At 46.8% G+C, this 23,771-nt stretch overlaps 2 non-coding genes and 1 pseudogene across 2 annotated transcripts; all 3 read right to left on the reverse strand.

The window, feature by feature from the left end:
* Positions 1 to 13,999: 13,999 nt before the first annotated feature.
* LOC137527976 (mediator of RNA polymerase II transcription subunit 10 pseudogene) lies at positions 14,000 to 23,586 on the reverse strand (annotated as a pseudogene).
* LOC137529161 (small nucleolar RNA SNORA17) lies at positions 19,935 to 20,066 on the reverse strand. Its single transcript, XR_011023597.1, has one exon. It is a non-coding gene; the product is annotated as a small nucleolar RNA SNORA17 (small nucleolar RNA).
* Positions 22,541 to 22,672, reverse strand: LOC137529162 (small nucleolar RNA SNORA17). The gene has a single exon (XR_011023598.1). It is a non-coding gene; the product is annotated as a small nucleolar RNA SNORA17 (small nucleolar RNA).
* Positions 23,587 to 23,771: the final 185 nt, after the last annotated feature.

Here is a 23,771-nt window from a genome sequence, read left to right on the forward strand (position 1 = left end):
ACGTTTGGCCATGCGCTCTTAGTTCGGCCATATGGCCGAACGGTTTGGCCGAGCACCGTCAGGTGTTCGGCCGAACTCGAACATCACCCGAACAGGGTGATGTTCTGCAGAACCCGAACAGTGGCGAACACTGTTCGCCCAACACTACTCTAAACGCCTGTACCTACCCAAGTTTGTGAGTACGATTTTAAAGAATAAAACCTTTGTGAATTTTTACGGAGTTATGCTATGATCTATTCATTCCCTCTGTGAGGTATACCGGAGCACTACATCCTCTTTGAGGAGTATCTGGTCTACAGGAACCATCTGTCTGCCCAGGACCACCACCCTTCGTGGACATTACAGCGCACTGAGGACGGACCGGGTGCCAAGGAGGAACATCCTGTTTGAGCTCAACTGACCAGTCTAACAGTGGTCCACCGTAAGGGGTGAGTGCGGTCCCAAAGGGGACACGTTATCTTCAGTCATCTATTTATTTTGAAGTGGAGCGCCTTCTCTACATACACGATTTTCTATAAGGGATTTGCTATATCCTGCAGAAGGGCGCATACACGCAGATACTAATTGGAACTATTTGAACGATCTGAACTTGCTTTTGCTAAAGAGACTTTTTTGAGGTTTCACAGGTTGATACCGGTTCATGAATATTGTAGCGCTATTTGTATACACACCACGGTTAATTAAAACTGCCAAGGGGCCAGCGCAGCACTATTTATTTTTTTTTAATCATGTAGCTAGCCTAGCGCTAACTACATGACAGTCGCTGTGCAACGGCATCCTCCCACCCTCTTCGATCGCCTCCGGCGATCAAGACCGTCCGGAAATCACATTCTGTACGGGATTTCTATTAGGGCTTCCGTCGCCATAGCGACGGGCGGGATGATGTCACCGACGTCAAAGGGAGTCCTGATCCACCCCTCAGCACTGCCTGGCACTGATTGGCCAGGCAGAGCATGGGTCGGGTGGCAACGTGGCAGCGATCGGGCAGTACACGCAGCTAGCAAAGTGCTAACTGCGGGTACAAAAAAAATTATGCAAATTGGCCCAGCAAGGCCTGAGAAATACTCCTGCGCGGCTTACCGCCAGGAAGGTGAATACACTCAGACCAGCTGTTGAAATTTGTTTATGGCGACAATCCGGCTTTAAAGCATACATGTCAAACTCCGGCCCGTGAGCTAAATCTGGCCCTCAGGTGGTTTTCCCACTTTGCATTATGTTTGGCCCACTCAGAACCACGAGAGAAGCTATATTGGAGGGTAATCCCTAGATCACCAGGGAAGCCATATGGGGGAGGGGGTGCAGCACTAGATACCAGGGAACTGTATAGGAGAGGGAAGGGGGCCACTAGACACCAGGGAACTATATACAGAAAGGAGATGAGGCAACTAGACACCAGGAAACCGTATTTGAAAAGCGCTTTGCTAATGTATTTGAATGGTATGGCACACACCAGAGCGATGTGTTATCCATACTGCTAATATGATAGTATGACGCAATGTTATAAATAAAGTTATATAACTGAAAATAGAATATTAGTAGCAAAGAATTAGTCTCATATTTGTGTTAATTAGCTGTACTATAGATACAATTCATATCATAAGGTTATTTTGACTTCCTGCTATAAATCTGCAGTGTGTCCATTTCCTGCTTTCATTAAGATCCTGTGTTTACAAATTAGCTGCTCTGCCGTGGCAGAGATTTGAGCTAACCCAGCTGAGAGATCAAATTACAGTGGTGATTAGTCACAAATGAGGGGGAATTGGGCTAAACTCTGTCCTGTGCAAGAGTTCAGGTCCACTTTAACAAGCGGCTTTGACAGCTCTAACGCCTATTCGGTTTCCAAAGTATTTATTGAAACCGTGTCTTATGTAACAGACAGCCGATCAATGCTAGTAAAAATGGCTGACTAAATGCTGAGAATTCTGACTAGAATACAAATTGCACAGCTTTTTAAAGTGCATTTAAAAGATGCATATACAATACAATACAATAACATTTCTATAGCGCTTTTCTCCCATAGGACTCAAAGCGCTTAGGCTCTCTCAGATTCAGTAATTAGTAGGATGAAGTATTCACACAACAAAAGTTATATTTCTGCAAATGCCAAACTGAACAGGTGGGTTTTCAGTCTGGATTTAAACACGTCCAGGGATGGAGCTGTCCTGATCTGTTGAGGTAAGGAGTTCCAAAACGTAGGGGCAGCATGACAGAAGGCTCTGGGACCAAAAGTTTCCAAGTGGACTCTGGGTATGACTAGATTATTAGAACCTGTTGATCTGAGAATGCGGGGATTGCTACGCAGCTGCAACATATCTTTCATGTATCCAGGGCCTAAATTATTCAGGGATTTAAATGTCAGTAGGCCGATCTTGAATAGGACCCTCCATTCTATAGGTAGCCAGTGAAGGGAGTGCAGGACTGGCATTATGTGGCAGTGACGGGGTTGGTTGGTTAGCAGTCTGGCAGCAGTATTCTGTATCAGCTGTAGTCGGTACAAGACCTTTTTTGGAAGGCCAGTGTAGAGAGCATTGCAGTAGTCCAGTCGGGATGTGATGAAGGCGTGGACTAAGGTTGGCAGATCTTCTGGGGGTATGAGGTGCTTGATTTTTGCAATGTTCTTCAGGTGAAAATAGGATGATTTCACCACAGCAGAGATTTGAGTTCTGAAGTTTAAATCCCAATCAATTAGAACTCCCAGGCTACGCACATGATCAGAGCTGCGCAGATCCGTGCCTCCTATTCCCAGTGGTGAAGACTGCAAGTTAAGTTGTTTTGTTATCATGCTCTGCCCTCCTATCAGAAGGACTTCAGTTTTGTCTGCAGTTGTCATTCATCCATTGCTGTAGTTCACGTAAGCAGGCGTTTATAGTTAGAGTTGGGTCTGTCACACCAGGCTTGAAGGAAAGATATAGTTGAGTGTCGTCTGCATAGCAGTGGTATGTCAGGCCATGTTTTTGGATTAGTTTTCCCAGCGGTAACATGTAAATCGTGAAAAGCAGGGGAGAGAGGATTGAGCCCTGGGGCACCCCATACCTAAGTGATACAGGGGTGGACAGGAAGGGCCCCATAGACACTTTGTGGGTTCTGCCACTCAAGAAGGATTGGAACCACTGAAGAACTATGCCATCAATGCCGCAGTATTCCTGTAGCCTGTTTATCCAGATGTCATGGTCAACTGTATCAAAGGCTGCAGAAAGGTCTAGCAGTATGAGGATGGAGCACTCTCCTCTGTCTCTTGCCATGAGCAGGTGGTTGCATATTTGGATGAGGGCCGTTTCAGTGCAGTGGTGTTTCCTGAAGCCAGACTGGAATGGGTCATAACTGTTGTTTTGTAGGATTTTGGCTTCTAGCTGGAGGTAAACAGCTTTTTCAATTAGCTTGCCCAGAAAGGGAAGGTTGGAGACAGGTCTGTAGCTGGTCATTGCATCTGGGTCCAGGGAGGGTTTTTTGAGGAGAGGCCTGATAATTGCTTCCTTCAGTAAAGCAGGAAATATCCCTGATTTTAAGGAACAGTTAACAATTTTTAGGAATACCGGTACGAACAGGTCGGGGCAGTTCAACATGAACTGTGTTGGGCCAGGATCTAGGTCACAGGTAGTTAGGCGGACGTGAAGGAGGATGCTTGATGTGACTTCTTCATCAATTTCTTTGAAGTTTGACCAAGGTGTTACATTGTCTCTGCTAATGGTCTTCGGCGCTATATTAGGCTCAGATGCTGTAAGTTGGATGGCGGACCTTATAGTGGAGACTTTGTCTGTGAAGAAATGGGCAAATTGGTCACATTGGTCCTTTGAAGACTCGATGTTAAGTTTTTGACATGCCGGGTTGCAGAGTTTTTCCACTGTGCGGAACAGTTGGGCTGGTTTGTTAACTGCATTTGCAATCTCTTGTGATAGAAAGGATGATTTTTTTCCCGTGATTACCTTTTGGTAGCTCTTCAAGTGGAGGATTAAGGCATGTTTGTCTTCTGGGGACTGAGATTTGCGCCACAGTCTCTCAAGTTTTCGGCCTTGTCTTTTCAGCTCTTTTATAGCGTTATGAAACCACTGTGCATGATGGTGTGGAGTAAGATATTTGGTGCGCAGAGGAGCAATGGTCTCAAAGGTGGAGGGCACACATTTGTTGTATTTAAACACCAGAGTATCAGGGTCCAAGCTGGAGTCAGTCAATTCATCAAAGCTAAGGTTATCTCGGATATGTTTTTCATATAATTGGCATACAATCAAAAATTAGCATCTCATTGACAATATTTTAATTTTCTCTCCTCGGCAGTATAATTCCTTCCAAATTTAGGGTCTATAAGCTGTACAATTTTTTCACAAGCTTTTAAACTCAAAAATTTGAGGGGGGGAGGGGTAATACTGCTGTGGGATCTGCAGCAGCCCTGCACATTACTACCTCCCCAGGACCTGCACTTCTCCCTCCTATCCTCCAGGGGGCTTTTAAGAGACACCTGAAGTGAGTGATATGAGGCTGCCATATTTCCATTTGAAATATGCACATTGCCTGGCTGTCCTGTTGATCCTCTGCTTCTAATACATTTGGCCACAGACCCTTAACAAGCAGGCAGCAGATCATGTGCTCTGACTGAAGTGTGACTGGATTAGCTGCGTGCTCGTTTCTGGTGTGATTCAGACACTTATGCAGCTAAATAGACCACCCACCAGGACAGCCAGGCAACTGGTATTGTTTAACCACTTCCCGACCGCCTAACGCACAGGGGCGGCCGGGAAGTGGAGCCCTGAAGGACCGGCTCACCCACAGAGGCGGCGGTCCTTCTAAGGGCATGGGCGGAGCGATCACGTCATCCGTGACGCGATCCTCCGCCCGGGATCGTTACTCGGGCATTTTGTCTCCGCTCGCCGGCCACTTAGCAGAGCCTGCGAGCGGAGGAATCCGCATAATTGCCCAATCAGAGTGTATAAGGCACTTTGTTAGGTAAACAAAGTGCCTTATACGTGCTTCCTCCTCGCCTCGTGGTCTCATTGTTCCAGAGACCACCAGCGAGGAGGAAGCACTTTGTGACACTGCATGCAGCTTGATTTTGCCCACAGCCTCCCTGATCACCCACCCCAGGCCTCATACCCCCCCTGATCACCCCAGCAGACCCCTGCCTAGCACCCCTGTAAAACCCCCACCCCCCCACCTGCCACTAACTAGCGACGCTGCCCTTTAGTTTAGGTCCCTAACTGCCTCCTAGTCACCCCTGATCCCCCCCCTACCTTTAGATCACCCCCACACCCCATCCCAGACTACCCCCCTGTATACATCTGTATACAGCTACCTTACCCCCTGATCCCCCTCTGATCACCTGTCTATCACCTGTCCATCACCCCTCAGCACCCCCACCCATCAGAGCAGACCCTAACTGCCCCGCGGGGGTAACCGATCACCTGCCCAGGCCCTCGATTGCCCTCATACCCCCCTTCTGATTACATCCCCTGCTCTTTGTTTACATCTGTCCTCCCCAGCAATCACTAACTGATCTTTGATCAGTAACCCCCTGTGTCTGCCTCTCATCAGATCAGGACTCAGTCTGCCCCGTGCAGGCTCCTGATCAACCCCCCACCCCCTCAAATCGCCCTCAGACCCCCCCCCCCTAATCACCGTCCAAGTGCATTGTATTTGACTGTGCTGCACTTGTATTCGATTGTGCTGCGCTTGTATTAAATTGTGCTGTAATTGTATTTGATTGTCCCGTGATCGGCTTCGATTGCCCCGTGATTGTTTGATTGCCTGAGACCCCACTTCCCACCACACCCAACCCCCCCCTCCCCCCCACCACACCCAACCCCCCCTCCCCCCCACCACACCCAACACCCCCCCCCCCCCCACCACCACCTTCCGAGTGCATCAGATTTGCTTGTGCTGTGATTGGAGTCGATTGTGCTGTAATTGTATTCGATTGTCCCGTGATCGACTTCGATTGCCCCGTGATTGTTTGATTGCCTGAGACCCCACTTCCCGCCACACCCAATCCCACCCTCCCCCCATCACCTTCCGAGTGCATCAGATTTGCTTGTGCTGTGATTGGAGTCGATTGTGCTGTAATTGTATTTGATTGTCCCGTGATCGACTTCGATTGCCCCGTGATTGTTTGATTGCCTGAGACCCCACTTCCCGCCACACCCAATCCCACCCTCCCCCCATCACCTTCCGAGTGCATCAGATTCGATTGTGCTGTAATTGTATTTGATTGTCCCGTGATTGTTTGATTGCCTCTGAGACCCCACTTCCCACCAACCCCAATACCTCTCAAATACTCCCTTTTTGCTAGGTAGGTGCTCTTTTTTTCTGGGTAGTCTCGGAGGAAAACCACATAAATTTAGTAATCCACAATGGCAAGAAGGGGGCTTTCCGATGACGAGGTATACAGGTACATGGACCAGTCGGATGAGTTCTTTTGGGAAGAATCATCCGTCGAATCTTCCGGGTCCGAATTTGAACCTGTAGAAAGCAGTGGTTCCTTGACCGAAAGTGATGACGAGGCTATGGTCCCGGCTAGAGCCAGGCGTACCAGACCCCAAGTCGTTGGACCGCAGGGGGCGCAGGATCCGCCTCAAGGGCAGCAGGGTGGTGCTAGCACTGATGATAGTTTTCTTGGTGAGGCAGGCACCAGCAGCGCAGCATCTCCTGGACTTAGTGCCAGTGCTTCCGTAGACCCTGGCAAAGTGGTGAGCGTCAGCATGGAAGTTGAAACTGGTACGGTGGCAAGTGCAGTAGTACCCCCATCGCAGCCACCAAGAAGAAGACGGGCCCGTAGTACCCATAGACTCCCAGAGGTGCTGGCACAACCAGATTGGCAATCCCCTGATTCCGCCGCACCCGTAGTGCCCCCTTTCACCGCCCAGTCTGGAGTCCAGGTGGCGACAGCTCATCTAGGAACGGCCCTAGACTTTTTGCAGCTGTTCATCACCCAGGTTCTCCTGGACTTAATTGTGGTTGAGACCAACCGTAAAGCCACACAATTCATCACCGAGCACCCGGAGAGCATGTATGCCCAGCCTTTCGGGTGGAAACCAGTCCAAGTTTCCGACATTAAAATCTTTTTGGCCCTTATCCTTCACTTGGGACTAATGAAACAGAATGTACTGCGGTCGTATTGGTCTACGAACCCAGTAAATCATGTTCCCTTGTACCCTGCTGCCATGTCCAGGACACGATTTGAGTCCATCCTGCGCTTCCTGCACTTCAACGACGACAAAACCTGTCATGAAAAGGGCCACCCTGCTTATGACTGGCTCCACAAAATTCAGCCCCTCATAGACCACCTGTCATCAACATTTGCAGATGCTTATATCCCTGAACAGAACATCTGCGTAGACAAGTCCCTCTTACGCTTTACCGGGCGCCTTGGCATCAAACAGTACATCCCAAGCAAGCACGCCCGGTATGGGGTGAAACTGTATAAGCTCTGTGAAAGGGCCACAGGCTATACATGTCGTTTTAGGGTCTATGAGGGAAAAGACTCAAAATTGGAGCCGGTCGGATGCCCTGACTACCTGGGGAGCAGTGGAAAGGTTGTGTGGGACTTGGTGTCACCCTTGTTCCAGAAGGGGTACCATCTTTTTGTGGACAATTATTACACAAGTGTGGCCCTTTTTCAGCACTTAAAGTTAGAAGGAATCCGATGCTGTGGCACTGCGCGGCCTAGTCGCCAGGGCTTCCCCCAACGGCTCGTTACCACCAGACTTTTACGGGGGCAGAGGGTCGCCTTGCGTACTGAAGACCTGCTCGCGGTGAAATGGAGGGACAAGAGGGACGTTTACTTTCTGTCCACCATTCACACAGACATGACAGTCCAAATTCAACGGGCAACTAAGGTCATTGAAAGGCCCCTTGTCGTCCACGAATATAATGTCAACATGGGAGGGGTGGACTTCAATGACCAGAGGTTAGCGCCCTATTTAATTTCCCGGAAAACAAGACGCTGGTATAAGAAAGTGTCTTTTTATCTGATTCAATTGGCAGTTTACAACAGCTTTGTTCTCTACAGTAAGGCTGGGAGAACTGGATCTTTCCTCCAATTTCAGGAAGAGATCATTCTGGACATCCTGTATCCAGGAGATGCCAGCCCCCCCCCCCCCCCCCCCCGATGCAACTAGCCAACTGCATGGAAGGCATTACGCCTATCAGCTTCCATGTGCCCCAGATCAACGCATCCGAAGAAAACGTTGCCGTGTCTGCAGCAGGGCTGGAACAAGGACTGACACCGTTTATTATTGTCCCCGCTGTCCTGACCAGCCTGGTCTATGCGTAGGGCCGTGTTTTGAGAGGTACACTATTAGAACCTAGGGAACTCCAGACACAGGAGTAGGCACACACTCAGTGGTCTTTCGCACATTGTCGCAGGGAGAGGAGAGGTAAGCTTGAAAACCAAACGGGTAAGCATAAAAGTCGGAAGAAGGATCGGTTTCCATGCTTGATATTGCTGATCTGTCCTGGGTTGGCGATATAAGACGGCATGTTTGAATTTCCCTTGAGTGTGGACACCCCCGGTTTATGTGATTTGGGCCTATGATGATGCTTTAATGCCACACAGAGTCATCTCTATTGGCAGGCATATTGCTGTATCCTACAGGCATAATGCTGTATACTAAAGTTCTGAGGCCCAGTCACATAAGTTGGTGGCTCACCCTGAGTGCAGGGTGGCTCTCTCCTGAGGTTATCACTGCCATTGATGTGGAGGAAGATCTGCCATTGATGTGGAGCAAGGTATGTTTGCCGTTCATTTTTCCTTTCAGCCCAGAGTGCATTACTTGTATACCCAATATAAGGAGTATAGCAGAAACTCCTAATACTGGCCATACATGTAATGATTGCAGAGACCCTAAAATGCCAGGACAGACTTCACAAATGACCCCATTTGGAAAGAGGACACCCTAAAGTATTATGTGAGGTGCACGGTGAGTTCATAAAAGATTTTAGTTTGTCACAAGTTGGCAGAATTTTTTTTTTTTTCTAACAAAGTGTCATTTTCCGTTTACTTGTGACAAAAAATAAGTTTTTCAATGACCTCACCATTACCCTCATGGAATACCTTGTTGTGTATTCTTTCCAAAATGGGGTCATTTGTGGGGTTTGTTAACTGTCCTGGCAAGTGTGCGGGGTGCTAAATTGTGAGCTCCCCTGTAAAGCCTAAAGGTACTCATTGGACTCTGGGCCCCTTAGCACAGTTAGGGTGCAAAAAAGTGCCACACGTGGTATCGCCGTACTCGGGAGAAGTAGTACAATGTGTTTTGGGGTGTATTTTTACACATACCCATGCTGGGTGGGAGAAATACCTCTGTAAATGACAATCTTTTGATTTTTTTACACACAATTGTCCATTTACAGAGTTATTCCTCCCATCCAGCATGGGTATGTGTAAAAATACACCCCAAAACACATTGTACTACTTCTCCCGAGTACGGTGATACCACATGTGTGGCACTTTTGTGCACCCTAACTGCGCTAAAGGGCCCAAAGTCCAATGAGTACCTTTAGGATTTCACGGGTCATTTTGCGGAATTTGATTTCCAGACTACTCCTCACGGTTTAGGGCCCCTAAAATGCCAGGGCAGTATAGGAACCTAACAAATGACCCCATTTTAGAAAGAAGACACCCCAAGGTATTCCGTTAGGAGTATGGTGAGTTCATAGAAGATTTTATTTTTTGTCACAAGTTAGTGGAAAATGACACTTTGTGGAACAAACAATAAAAAAATCAATTTTCCGCTAACTTTGACAAAAAAAAAAATTCTATGAACTCACCGTACTCCTAACGGAATACCTTGGGGTGTCTTCTTTCTAAAATGGGGTCATTTGTGGGGTTCCTATACTGCCCTGGCATTTTAGGGGCCCTAAACAGTGAGGAGTAGTCTGGAAATCAAATTCCGCAAAATAACCTGTGAAATCCTAAAGGTACTCATTGGACTTTGGGCCCTTTAGCGCAGTTAGGGTGCACAAAAGTGCCACACATGTGGTATTGCCGTACTCGGGAGAAGTAGTACAATGTGTTTTGGGGTGTATTTTTACACATACCCATGCTGGGTGGGAGAAATACCTCTGTAAATGGACAATTGTGTGTAAAAAAAAATTAAAAAATTGTCATTTACAGAGATATTTCTCCCACCCAGCATGGGTATGTGTAAAAATACACCCCAAAACACATTATACTACTTCTCCTGAGTACGGCAATACCACATGTGTGGCACTTTTTTGCAGCCTAACTGCGCTAAGGGGCCCAAAGTCCAATGAGCACCTTTAGGCTTTACAGGGGTGCTTACAATTTAGCACCCCCCAAAATGTCAGGACAGTAAACACACCCCACAAATGACCCCATTTTGGAAAGTAGACCCTTCAAGGTATTCAGAGAGGGGCATGGTGAGTCTGTGGCAGATTTCATTTTTTTTTTGGTGCAAGTTAGAAGAAATGGAAACTTTTTTTTCCTCACAAAGTGTCATTTTCCGCTTACTTGTGACAAAAAATAATATCTATGAACTCACCATGCATCTCAGTGAATACTTTGGGATGTCTTCTTTCCAAAATGGGGTCATTTGGGGGGTATTTATACTATCCTGGAATTCTAGCCCCTCATGAAACATGACAGGCGGTCAGAAAAGTCATAAATGCTTGAAAATGGGAAAATTCACTTTTGGCACCATAGTTTGTAAACGCCATAACTTTTACCCAAACCAATAAATATAGGCTGAATGGGTTTTTTTTTATCAAAAACATGTTTGTCCACATTTTTCGCGCTGCATGTATACAGAAATTTTACTTTATTTGAAAACTGTCAGCACAGAAAGTTAAAAAAATCATTTTGCCAAAATTCATGTCTTTTTTGCTGAATAATAAAAAGTAAAAAATCGCAGGAGCAATCAAATAGCACCAAAAGAAAGCTTTATTAGTGACAAGAAAAGGAGCCAAAATTCATTTAGGTGGTAGGTTGTATGAGCGAGCAATAAACCGTGAAAGCTGCAGTGGTCTGAATGGAAAAAAAGTGGCCGGTCCTTAAAGGAATACTGTAGGGGGGTCAGGGGAAAATGAGCTGAACTTACCTGGGGCTTCTAATGGTCCCCCGCAGACATCCTGTGTTGGCGCAGCCACTCACCGATGCTCCAGCCCCGCCTCCTGTTCACTTCTGGAATTTCTGACTTTAAGTCAGAAAACCACTGTGCCTGCGTTACCGTGTCCTCGCTCCCGCTGATGTCACCAGGAGTGTACTGCGCAGACACAGACCATACTGGGCCTGTTGTCGAGATTTCCATATGGCGGGATATCATTTTTCCAATAAACTGAACTGTGTATGATCAGATACACATAGACCTAATAATTTCCTTTCCTTAGGTTACAGAAGACAAAGACTTCTTAATGTAGGGTGATTATAGGTTATGGCATTGTATATGTTACCTTTGTTTTTCCTATAGCTGGACAAACCAGTCATAATGTGTAAATGTTTACCAGTGTTGTATGTTAAACAATAATGTTAGAGATATAAAACTCTGCAGACAGCACAATGTGTTATAATGAGAGATCCATGGTGGTTTTAAGCATGCCAATGATTTTTGGATCAAATCCAATCTATCTTAAATATGGTAGAAAAGGTCACTGTATACTAAATAATAACCAATGATCCCATCCAGATCAGCTATCCATAAGATATGAATTTTTATAACATTGATTTATTCACTGTTGGGTTATAATAAAACATGATTTTTGTTTTTAGTTTGCCAAATATCCCAGTAAGTCTGTGATTAGTTAGCCAACAGCACCTACAAAGGGTGAAAGCCAGTATTACACTTGGGTTAAAGATTAGTCACAGAAAGCTCCCATTGATCACTCCCACTGCCCAGTGATAGGCTAGAAGATTTAATCTCCTGGGCAGGACCATAGGTAGTGAGGGGAATAAGATGAGAGGGGTCATTCAATGAAGAAGGATCGGACCATCAGGAGATCTGAGCAGACCAGGACATAGAGGATTCATGCCATCTGAACACAGCCACGCCTAAGAGGAACACGCCCAGAGGCCATCTTGGTGACTATACTTGAACCCAGTTCTGATTTTTCTTTTTAGTCATATGGCTTATCACAGCACGAATATCTGAACTTTTGATTTATTGACGATTGTCTTTCTTAAGTTTATAGTCATTTATAGCCAAAGGGAGTGCGTTCTTCCAGTGCACAGGAATTACTCATTCCATATATTTGATAAAACCCATTCAGTGGGTATATTTTTCTGTCGTTTAACACAACCAATAGTTCGAGAATCGCTGACTGTGAATGCCATAACTTATTTTGGATAAAAGCGCTAGATACTTTAAGCTACCTCCTCTAGATATTTTGATACTTTGCCGCAGCATGTGCAAGCCACACCTAGCCAAATTTAGGACGACTCAATAGATATCTTATTCCAAAATTATATGTATTTTACCCGCTTGCTCTGTGTAGTATCACAGGCCAGCGGAGGTTAAAGTGTAGACAGAGGGAAAATTCCTGTCACTTATAGTTGATTGCATAGCGATTGTGGGGCAACGCCCAGTCGTCAGATCCACTGAGTCATCCTAAATTTGTTATATTGAATGGTATAGCTGACATCAGCCAGTTTATTTTGGGATAGCGCATTTTTGATTTTGGACTGCGCAATTTTGATTTTTGATAGCCACCATTTTGTTTTTGATAGCCACCATTTTGTTTTTGATAGCAGCCATTTTGATTTTGATAGCAGCCATTTTGTTGTCGTTCAATTCATCCATTTTGTCTCCAGAGACCCTGTGGTAAATTGAGTAACAGGGCCGACGGCCATATTTGATGAGTCATAACTCTGCACTGTATTTGAGTTGACTGCTAATTGGTTTAAGCCTTTTGTATTGGTGAACAAGTATAATAACATTTTGATGTTTTACTGAAATTATTATCCAGCTCATTGCTTATTATAAGAATGACCTTATGAGTTTTGTTTTATATCAAAAGTGCAATATTATATTGTTTTGATATTGTAATATTTATTCGATATTAAATTGATATTTTTATAAATTGGTCCACATTTATTTGCATGTTTAAACCAGTACTGTAAAACCTCGGAAAACAAGCTCACACAGTTAGGCGTATGTTTGTATTTTAGCTCCTCCTATTTTCCCAGGAGCATTACATCTACATTTTTGATTTTATATTTATTTTTAAACAAGTTATACAAACATTGACAAAACGCCCGACACTGTGCGCTCTTGATGACATCAGCGGGATCGAGGACACGGCAATGCAGGCGCAGTGGTTTTCAGACTTTAAAGTCTGAAATTCCAGAAGTGAACGGGAGGCGGGGCCGGAGCATTGGGGAGTGGCTGCGCCAACACAGGATGTCTGCGGGGGACCGTTAGAAGCCCCAGGTAAGTTAAACTCATTTTCCCCTGACCCCCCTACAGTATCCCTTTAAGGGGTAGAAAGCCCTAGGTCCTCAAGTGGTTAACAGGAAATCAATATGGCAGCCTCCATATCACTCAGTTCAGGTGGTTTGTGTCTCCTCCCCTCCCACAATAGTGAGATCTCCCTGCAGCAATTTGTGTCTCCTCCCCTCCCACAATGGTGAGATCTCCCTGCAGTGGTTTGCATCTCCTCCCGTCCCACAATGGTGAGATCTCCCTGCTGTGGTTTAGGTCTCCTCCCCTCCCACAATAGTGAGATCTCCCTGCAACAATTTGTGTCTCCTCCCCTCCCACAATGGTTAGATCTCCCTGCAGTGCTTTGTGTCTCCTCCCCTCCCACAATGGTGAGATCTCCCTGCAGTGCTTTGTGTCTCCTCCCCTCCCACAATGGTGAGATCTCCCTGCAGTGGATTGTGTCTCCTCCCCTCCCACAATGGTGAGATCTCCCTGCAGTGGATTGTGTCTCCTCCCCTCCCACAATGGTGAGATCTCCCTGCAGTGGTTTGTGTCTCCACATCTGTGCAAGGTTTACATAATTCACCAAAAGATAAAAACCAAATTAAACAAATACCATTTATTTTTTAAATTAACATAGTTCAGGAACACTTAATCAGTGTTTATTTGTAACAACTTTTTAAATAAATATTTTGTACAAAATGGCACAGAAATTACAAAATACATACAAACATTAACACAAAGCTCAGAACCATCATCAACCATTTCTAATTATGTATGATCAATGAAATGCAAATCATTTCTCCTTGCATTCAAATTTCGGGTAGATTATATACAGCTTGAACCAATCAGAATAACTTCCTATTGAACTTTAATTGGTCCCAGTTCAAGCTGCATAACATTGACATGAAATTTGAATGCAAGAAATCTGCATCTCATTACTATCCGAGAGTAAACTCATGCACATCACACCCAATGTATTGGCCCAATTCCTAGCTGCATGATTTGCATTCAATGCACATGCAATCCAGAACTCTTGACATCTCCTTACAGAATGCCCTCAGTGATTAGCAGGATAAACTGACTACACTCCCCAACCTCTGTAGGTGGGACTTGCACTGAAAGGCATTACTAGGCGTTCTGAATGGGAACACCCATCAGTTATGTCACCAAACGTACACGGCTGCAGAGCGACAGTTTAGGGTAAAAGGCATTTTCCTCTCTGCTATAGTGACTGCAAAGGGGAGTAACACCCACCTACTGGCAGTTTAGGGTAAGGCATTGTAATAGAAAGGCATGCATTACTTTCACCATTTAACAACTAGCTCATCCATATCCTGGTAACCAGTGATTTTTTTTTTTTGTGGCTCGTGATAGAATACCGACTGGAAGTGCTTATCAAGAAACTGAAGGTTAATCTGGACAGTGAGCTGCTAACAGTTACACCATGATGCACATTTAACAAACTATATGCAGCTTAGAACTGAGCCAAGCAAAACAGGAATTAGATCTGATCGGTCCATTTTCAAGTAGACTTCCTGCATTGAATTGTACTTCCTGTGCTGCTAACAGGTTGCGTTTTCTGTAAACTATGTTCGTACAAGTTCAACCTCACAGCTGTCTAGGATCAGAGCGCTAGGACTGTGGGTGAGGAAGGGAGGAATCAGAGCAGTGGGATGGTGGGAGGGGCATAAGACCAGTAGGTCGGCAGGCTAGGGGATCAGAGCGCTAGAATGGCATGGGGGGGGGGGGAATCTGACCACTAGGATGGCAGGTGGGGGGTTAAAATCAGCACTAGGACAGAGGGAGGGAAAATCAGAGCGCTAGGACAGTGTGGGTGGGGGGGATTAAAGCACTAGGACGGTGAGGGGGCTTGAATTAGAGTGCTAGGACAGCAGGTGGTCCTCCCCTCGGATAGCTTTATACTTCATCATGTCCTCTGGGAATACTTTGGACAGTTCTTGAATGAGGTTCTTAAAACTTCTACATGGTGTCCATTTTGCCCTCGACTTGCTCGTTCTTGGCTAGCACCCTCTCCAGGCACTCCTTGGTGTAGAACTGCGGGTTGCGGCCCTGGTCGATATAATCGAACACCTCTAGCGGCACGGTGATGTCATGGAGCTGCTGCCGGCATTTGTCTATGTCCTGCAAGCCAGTGATCATGAAGTGGAGTTTCTGGTTGAGGCTGGCCTGAGAGCTGGGCTGGAAATCGCCCACGATAATTCCCAACTGCCGAATGTTCTCCACAAACTTCTCCAGATGTTCCTCAAGAGTGTCAAACTTCTCAGCCATGTCGGCTGCTTACCAACAATGCAGAATCTCACCTGGGAGAGGGAAAACAGAATATGTATTCAGCATCTGGCTAATGATCTGCCCTAATGTACACACTATGCAGTCATTCACCACACCACCCGGCTGTATTCACCGTACACTACCCTACCACACCACCTGCTGTTTATTCTGCCCCAAATCATATAAAATGAGCCAGAAAGAGGCAAAGTAGCTCCTGTTAACTTTTCAGTCCATCCAGTTATAAGGTGGGTGTGTTATTTTTGTCTGACTTAAAACTACAGCATAATCTCGTTCTAGTAACAACTTTGCATATAGTATACTATGAAAATGTCCAAGTCCCGGCCAAGCACCGTTACAAGTATATGGGTGTAGCTCCTGGATATAACAGAACTTTGTTATAGTGAACCTGTTTTTGGCCCATGTGGTATGCCGTATTCGGCAATGTGGAAAGTGGGCAGGGCATGTGTCATACGTCAGAGACAAGGCTGTTATGAAGTTTAAGTTCAATAATTTTGCCATTTTAGCAGCTGGCCCATTATCCATGTGCTGATGCTAGTCTGTCACCTGACTCAGAAATGTCTCAAGCGAGGCAGGTCTAGCACAACTTCATTGGGCGGGCTAAAGGTCAACTGATCTTTGGATCACAAAGCAAACCCAAAGTAAGATATATGGAGGCGGACATGTATTGCCTTTTAACCACCCTGGCGTTCTGATAAGATCGCCAGGGCGGCTGCGGGAGGGTTTTTTTTAAATAAAAAAAAACTATTCCATGCAGCCAACTGAAAGTTGGCTGCATGAAAGCCCACTAGAGGGCGCTCCGGATGCGTTCTGATCGCCTCCGGCGGCCAGAAGTAACACGGAAGGCCGCAATGAGCGGCCTTCCGTGTTTCGCTTACCTCGTCGCCATGGCGACGAGCGGAGTGACGTCATGTCAGCCGCCTCCGATCCAGCCCTTAGCGCTGGCCGGAACTGTTTGTTCCGGCTACGCTGGGCTCGGGCGGCTGGGGGGACCCTCTTTCGCCGCTGCACGCGCTGCGGCGGCGATCAGGTAGCACACGCGGCTGGCAAAGTGCCGGCTGCGTGTGCTGCTTTTTATTTCATTAAAATCGGCCCAGCAGGGCCTGAGCGGCAGCCTCCGGCGGTGTTGGACGAGCTGAGCTCGTCCAGACCGCTCAGGTGTACCAGTAGCCTGGCTGTCCTGATCTCTGCTTTGAAGGCTAGGTTTACAGTAAGCACAAGTGCCTGCATGTTATCCATGTGTTGCATACAGTGAATGGAAAGTACAAGTCACTGTACTGATAATGCAGGTGTTATGCGGTAAACACTGCATGCATGGTTGCAATACTGAACTCCCATCAGACCACACTAACAGCTGCACGGAAAATCACATTGCTTTTGCATTGCGCCATTCAGTGTTTCAACTCATGGCCAACTGCGAACGTAGCCCAAGCCATAGCCCCTGAACAAGCACGCAGATCTGGTTCTCTTGTATTCCTGTATTGTCATATTGCTGTATGCCACCCCTAAATATTGTCTGTAACCTAAATTAATGTTCAGCGCTGCGCAAAATGTTGGCACTTTATAAATGCAATAAATAAATAAGAGGTTTGACAAGTTTAGCCGCATGCCTGTTTCAGGTGTGGGATTCACACAAACCCAATGCATTAAATATCAGGACAGCCAGGCAACAAGCATTGTTTAACAGGAAATAAACATGGCAGCCTTCATGTCACTCGTTTCAGGTGTCCTGTACTCCTCGGGGAGCTTTCAGAAGTATTTATATCCCTGAGAGCTTCCAAAGACAGGCACATCTGTGCTGCACAGGCCAGGACTTGCGCTTGTGCAATATGGTTGCACCCGTCTCTGGAAGTACTCAGGAGAAGAGTCATCCCAAAGCCTGCATGAGGAGAGGCAAAGATTTGACCTGCAGGATGAAAACCTTCACCGGGGAGACAGCTGGGGAATGAGGGCATGGAGGACTGCAAAGGCTCCTCTCCCACCCCCCTCCCCTCCTGATGGATACAACTCAAAATAGTACTATCTTCCTTTGCATAGTTTAAACAGTAAAGTCTTATGGTGCCCATACATGGTACAATTTTCTCATCCAATCTTACCATTTCTATGTAATATAAGGGAACGGCCTAAATTATCCTCTCCATATATTAACTTAATTTACCCTTATACTACACAGAAATGGTAAGATTGGATAAAAAAAATTGCACTATGTATGGGCACCATGAGAGAAACAGATTACCTTCCAATACAAATTGACAGTTGATGCGTCCTCCGCTAACACTAGTGATGTTAGCTAGGGGTACGTAGCTACTTGTAATCAAAATATAAATTAGATAGCGCTACCCGTGCTGGAGGGGGGGGGGGGGGAATAACTTCCCTATACAGTCTATAGCTGAGTTCACAGAACTCCACTACTTCCTCCTGAATTCGGTGGAGGAAGCAGTGGCATTACGTGGGCTGCATCAGCTATAGGCGGCGACATAGGCAACAACATTCCCCCCCGTGCTAGATTTATATTTCAATTAGGAGTAGCTAAACACTTAGCAACGCTTAGCTATCAATGACTGACAACAGCATAATCCTGAAAAAACTGCAGAATTGCCTCCACGGTTACACAGTTGCTGGTCATATTTTGTAGCTCTCAGTGGTGAATTTATGAGGGCTGGTGAACAGTAAATCTCAGTCAAACAGCAACCCTGGATACACAAGTGGTGTCTAAAATTGCCTGGGACATAACAGTAATTCACTGAGCCTTGAGTAATGTGCCATCTTCTGTTTGTAACCTAGCAGCTTGCATAGCAAAACCTAACAGGGTTACAGCAAACAGCCAATGAGAGGCCAGTCTTTCCAGCTTGCATGCAAACGAATTGTGCAGATAAAATGCTCCTCCTGATGGAGTTCAATGCAAATTGTTTGGGGGGGGGGGGGGGGTTAAAGCAAACAAATTTCCCCTCTGCTCTAAAAGATAAGCAACAGCATAATAACCTTTTCACTTATTTAATACTCACTTCATAAAATGCAGCTTTAAAGGGTGCCTTAAAGTGAACCAGAGATGAAGCACCCTCATGTATGTCACCATATAGATTGGTGGGAACATTAGAGAAAACACCTACCCTGCTCTCTATTCATCCTTCACTGCTCAGCCTGCTTGTTAACAGCCCTGATAAAATCCCCCACTGAGCATTCAGTCTGGCTTTGCTCAGGAATCATAGCCGAGTGTCTTCTCAAGCCCAAGCCTTCCCCATTCTGGCTCTGCTATAATGATTCCTGAGCAAAGCCAGACTGAATGATAAAACAGAGCAGGGTAGGCGTTTTCTCTAATGTTCCCACTGATACATATGGTAAATACATGAGGGTGCTTAGTCTGGTTCTCTTTAACCTGCTGGGCGGTCTGGACGAGCTCAGCTCGTCCAGTACCGCCGGAGCCTGCCGCTCAGGCCCTGCTGGGCCGATTTGGCTCAAATAAAAAGCAGCACACGCAGCCGGCACTTTGCCAGCCGCGTGTGCTGCCTGATCGCCGCCGCTCTGCGGCGATCCGCCGCGAGCAGCGGCGAAAGAGGGTCCCCCCAGCCGCCTGAGCCCAGCGTAGCCGGAACAAAAAGTTCCGGCCAGCGCTAAGGGCTGGATCGGAGGCGGCTGACGTCAGGACGTCGGCTGACGTCGATGACGTCACTCCGCTCGTCGCTATGGCGACGATGTAAGCAAAACAAGGAAGGCCGCTCATTGCGGCCTTCCTTGTTTATTCTGGGCGCCGGAGGCGATCGGAAGAACGCCTCCGGAGCGCCCTCTAGTGGGCTTTCATGCAGCCAACTTTCAGTTGGCTGCATGAAATAGTTTTTTTTTTATTAAAAAAAAACCCTCCCGCAGCCTGCCTGGCGATCTTAATAGAACGCCAGGCAGGTTAAGTGGCCAGTGTAACTGACATGTGGTTTCTCCCAGTCCCCCTGTAGTGCTTCTGGTCCCTGGCCATTCAACTGTTCCATTCAGCAGCTGTGCTCCTCTGAATGCTGCATGCATGGCCCTGGGCCTTCTCAATCATGCTCCAATTATAAGGAGTGTGACACACAGGCAGTTGCAATTTTTACAAACTGCGCAGTACCGTCCCAACCATGGGCGTGCAGCAGAGGCCTAGGGCATGCAGCTTTCCGAGGGGCACAGCTGCTGAATGGACAGCAGGACGGAGAGGGAGCAGCAGCAATGAAGGGGTCTGGAAGAAGTGTCAGGTAAGTTACACCGGGCACTTTACTGTCACTTCAGGTTTGAATGGAAGGTGTCTGGCTGGTAATCATTCTGAGCACCCACTGGTCGGGCACCGAGTGTAGACGCAGCCATATTGCTCTATGCCACCTAATGACACAGACATGGTACTGCAGCCGTGTCTGTAACGCCTCTAGGGGCAAATGTGTGCAGAGCGATGCATGCTGGAACTGCGTACCTGTCTGATCGCACCTCCCGGAACAGTGAGACCATCCTGGAAAGAGAAGAGAACGGTCACAAGCTCATCACGGCAAATACCCAATCAGCTATGGCATCCCTCTCACTAGCGCCCCCTACAGAAAAGCCATGGGTTACTTGTAAAGATCAAAGGGAACCTAAACTGACAAAGGGATTTTTCCTTTTAAAATACCAGTTGCCTGAATCACCTGCTGATCCTGTGTCTAATACTTTTTGCCATAGCCCCTGAACAAGCATGCAGATCAGGTGCTCTGACTGAAGTGTGACTGGATTAGCTGCATGCTTGTTACAGGTGTGTGATTCAGCCACTACTGCAGTCAAAGAGCAGGACAGCCAGGCAACTGGTATTGTTTAAAACGAAACATCCATATCCCTCAGTTATGGTTCCCTTTAACCTCCCTAGTGTTATTTCCAGCTTTAGGCTGGTTTCACAGTGGGACGTTACAGGCGCACGTTAGAGCAGCCTGTAACGCAGCCCACCGCACAGCAATGAAAAATCAATGGGGCTGTTCACAGTGCGGACGTTGCGTTACATTGTAACGCTGCGTCACAAGACAACGTACTGCATGCAGTACTTTGGACGTGGCCGAGCCGCGTTAGACTGCTTGCACATGCTCAGTAATGTTGGGGAGGAGCGGAGAGCGGCCAGGCACATGAATAAATATGCACTGCACGTTATGACGTGCAGTGTTTACTTCCTGGAGCAGCCGCTCTGTGCGGCGATTGGCCGGCGGGACCACGCATGCGCACAAGAGTGCGCATTACGGCATCACGGACGCCAGAGTGAGCTGCACAACGCGGCTCACTCTGACGTCCAGATCCAGCACCACCAGGCGTTGAGTTAGGGGGACGTTATGCGACCTTAACGCCCCCTCTAACGCAACGTCCTGGTGTGAAATTAGCCTTAAGGTCTAAAAGCCATACGTTTTCATAAGCTTTTAGACCCTAAAAACAACAACATACCTCACAGAGGTCTGCAGTGGCTCCTGCATGAAACTCACTCAGGCACGGGATTGCCACCCTGATCTGTACCGAGCCAGACTCAGGATTACCGCTTAGGAGGTTAAAGGACAACTGAAGTGAGAGGTATGTGGAGGCTGCCATATATATATTGCCTTTTGAGCAATACCAGTTGCCTGGCCTCCCTGCTGATTTACTGTCTCTAATACATTTAGTCGTAGACTCTGAACAAGCATGCAGCAGATCAGGTGTTTTTGACATTGTCATATCTGAGAAGATTAGTTGCATGCTTGTTTCTGGTGCTGTTCAGACGCTACTGCAGACAAATCAGCAGGGCTGCCAGGCAACTGGTATTGCTTAAAAGGAAACAAATATGGCAGCCCCCATATAACTCACTACAGTTGTCCTGTAAAGGAGCCTGGTGTATAAAAAAAGTCATTTATTTTCTCATTTATTTGGCTGAAACGATCGAATAGAGGGGACAATCAAAAATAAATTTTGCAATAGGAAAAAAAAAAAGGTCTTGTAAAAATCTGATCAGATGAGTTGGGGAGGGGGGGGGGGGGGGGTGTGGTGTGCGGGGGAAAAAAATAATCAGATCTAAAAATATAAAACATTTCTATTCGATGGATTTGTATATTTTCTGAAAAATTGATGATAAGTATGAATTGGTTCTATTTTTCTTCAGGACTTACGCAACAGTAGCGTGGATCGGGGGGGGGGGGGGAGGCCCTAAAGCTGCGCAGCCGCACTCGCGCATATGCGGACTGCGCAGCGGCGGCCATCTTTGTGGAGGAGGAAGGAGGGGGGGGGGGGGGGGGGGTCGGGACCGGCCGGGGGGCACATTGAGCTGCTGGGACCCGGCAGAACGGCACGGAGGGCGCGGACGGCGCCCTCCGTACATTGCTATTACATGCAGGTATTTAACTTTTTAGGTCTTTTTCGCCTCGTAAGTCCTTTAATGCTGGGTACACGATGAGATTTTCTGAAATTTACTGTCAGATCGATTTCCAACAGGTCCAATCTGACGTCCAACCAATTTTTCCGTTCACTTCTATGGAAAATTGATCAGAAATCAGATCGGATATGTTGAAAATAAATCGACCTGACAGTAAATCTTATTCTGTGTACCTGGCATCAGAACACATGGCATACAAATCCCAGCACGCCCTACCACAAACAGGCTCTCTTCTTCCAATCAGCACTGGGCAGGACATGATAGGACTTGTAGTTCTCCAATAACAGGGAAGTGGAGATTGACAGATGATTTTTCATGCATGCAGGCAAATCTAAGGCTACATGTGTGCCGTTTGGAATTTGACGGACTGAATGCACTTTCTAATGATTTTGCATACAAGCCTGAACTAGCATTTTGTTGTCAAGTCTCTACTCTGACAGCTCATATCACAAATACAGAATCACATTCTATGACATCTACAATCCGATTGGCTGGAAGGTCCAGTGTGCGGCTGGTAATCATTCTGAATGCCCATTGGTGGAGCACCGAGCGTAGACGCAGCCATATTACTGTTGCCACTTATTGACACAAAACATGGCAGCACAGCCATGCTTGCAACACTTTCAGTGGCCAAACCCCAACCCAAATGCTGATTCTACACATAAGAATGCTGTCACTTGCAGTTCACCACACTTGGATCTGTTGCCAGAGCCTTTAAACCAGCAATTTCAACTCCCCTTTCTCCTGTAAAAGCCACTATATGAGCAGACTGCCCGACACCCTCTGACAGCTACAGCTCATCCAGTTGTAGCTATACAAGTACAATAAATCATAATACACTAAATCCCACCTCACAAAAGTTATGAATGGACAGAGCTGTTCCATGCAGCTTCACTTATGCCGCTTCAGCAACCAACTGAACTGCTCATATGTGACCCCCTAATGTTCTCAGGCAAGCAGTGACATATAGGCTGCATAATCACCTCCCAGACAAACTACACAGCTTTCTGCACATGGGAAAGGTTGCAGTAAGGAAAATAGAGTGTAAGCTCCTCTGGTGCAGAGATCTCTGTACGGCGCTGTGGAATATGTCAGAGCTATATAAATGTATAATAATAATAGTGTGTGTGACTGTGGTGACGACATTAGAGTGTAAGCTCCTCTGCTGCAGAGACTGATGGGAATATATCAGTGATCTCTGTAGTTAGCTAGGATTTGGATCTCTCGCTTGCCATATTGGACTATATGTGGCTGGAAATCATCAGTAATAATAAGACTCTCCCCTGAATAGCACAGGAAGTGAGAAGTCCGCTAGATAGTATCTTCCCCCCTCACTCCCTGTATTACAGTGAAGGATAATCCTGGCTGCCTTTGAACTAATTGGGGAAGCTCCTTTGTCCTCTACGCCCCATGCAGCCCCCGGATACTCACACTGTGTCCCCCGGCCGGGGCCCCTCCTGTAGGCCGCTATCGAGATGGGGTCCCCCCGGCACTGCTACCTCTAGCTCAGTCCACGCAGAAAGGACTCCTGCGTGCTCGGCGTGGCATTAAATAGGCCTGTACGGGTCGGCGGAGGGGTCAGTCCGGCTGCAGTGCTCGCTGTGCGCCGCTAGGTGGCAGCAGACCGGAAGGAACATAGTGTTGCATTGTATCAGCTGCACATAAAGCTGCAGAGGGCGAAGTCTGGAATGTTCTGCTCGTCAAATTGTAGTTTATTTTGATCGTTGTTCAAT

The sequence above is a fragment of the Hyperolius riggenbachi genome, chromosome 8 (assembly GCF_040937935.1).
Source record: "Hyperolius riggenbachi isolate aHypRig1 chromosome 8, aHypRig1.pri, whole genome shotgun sequence".
Lineage (NCBI taxonomy): Eukaryota > Metazoa > Chordata > Amphibia > Anura > Hyperoliidae > Hyperolius > Hyperolius riggenbachi.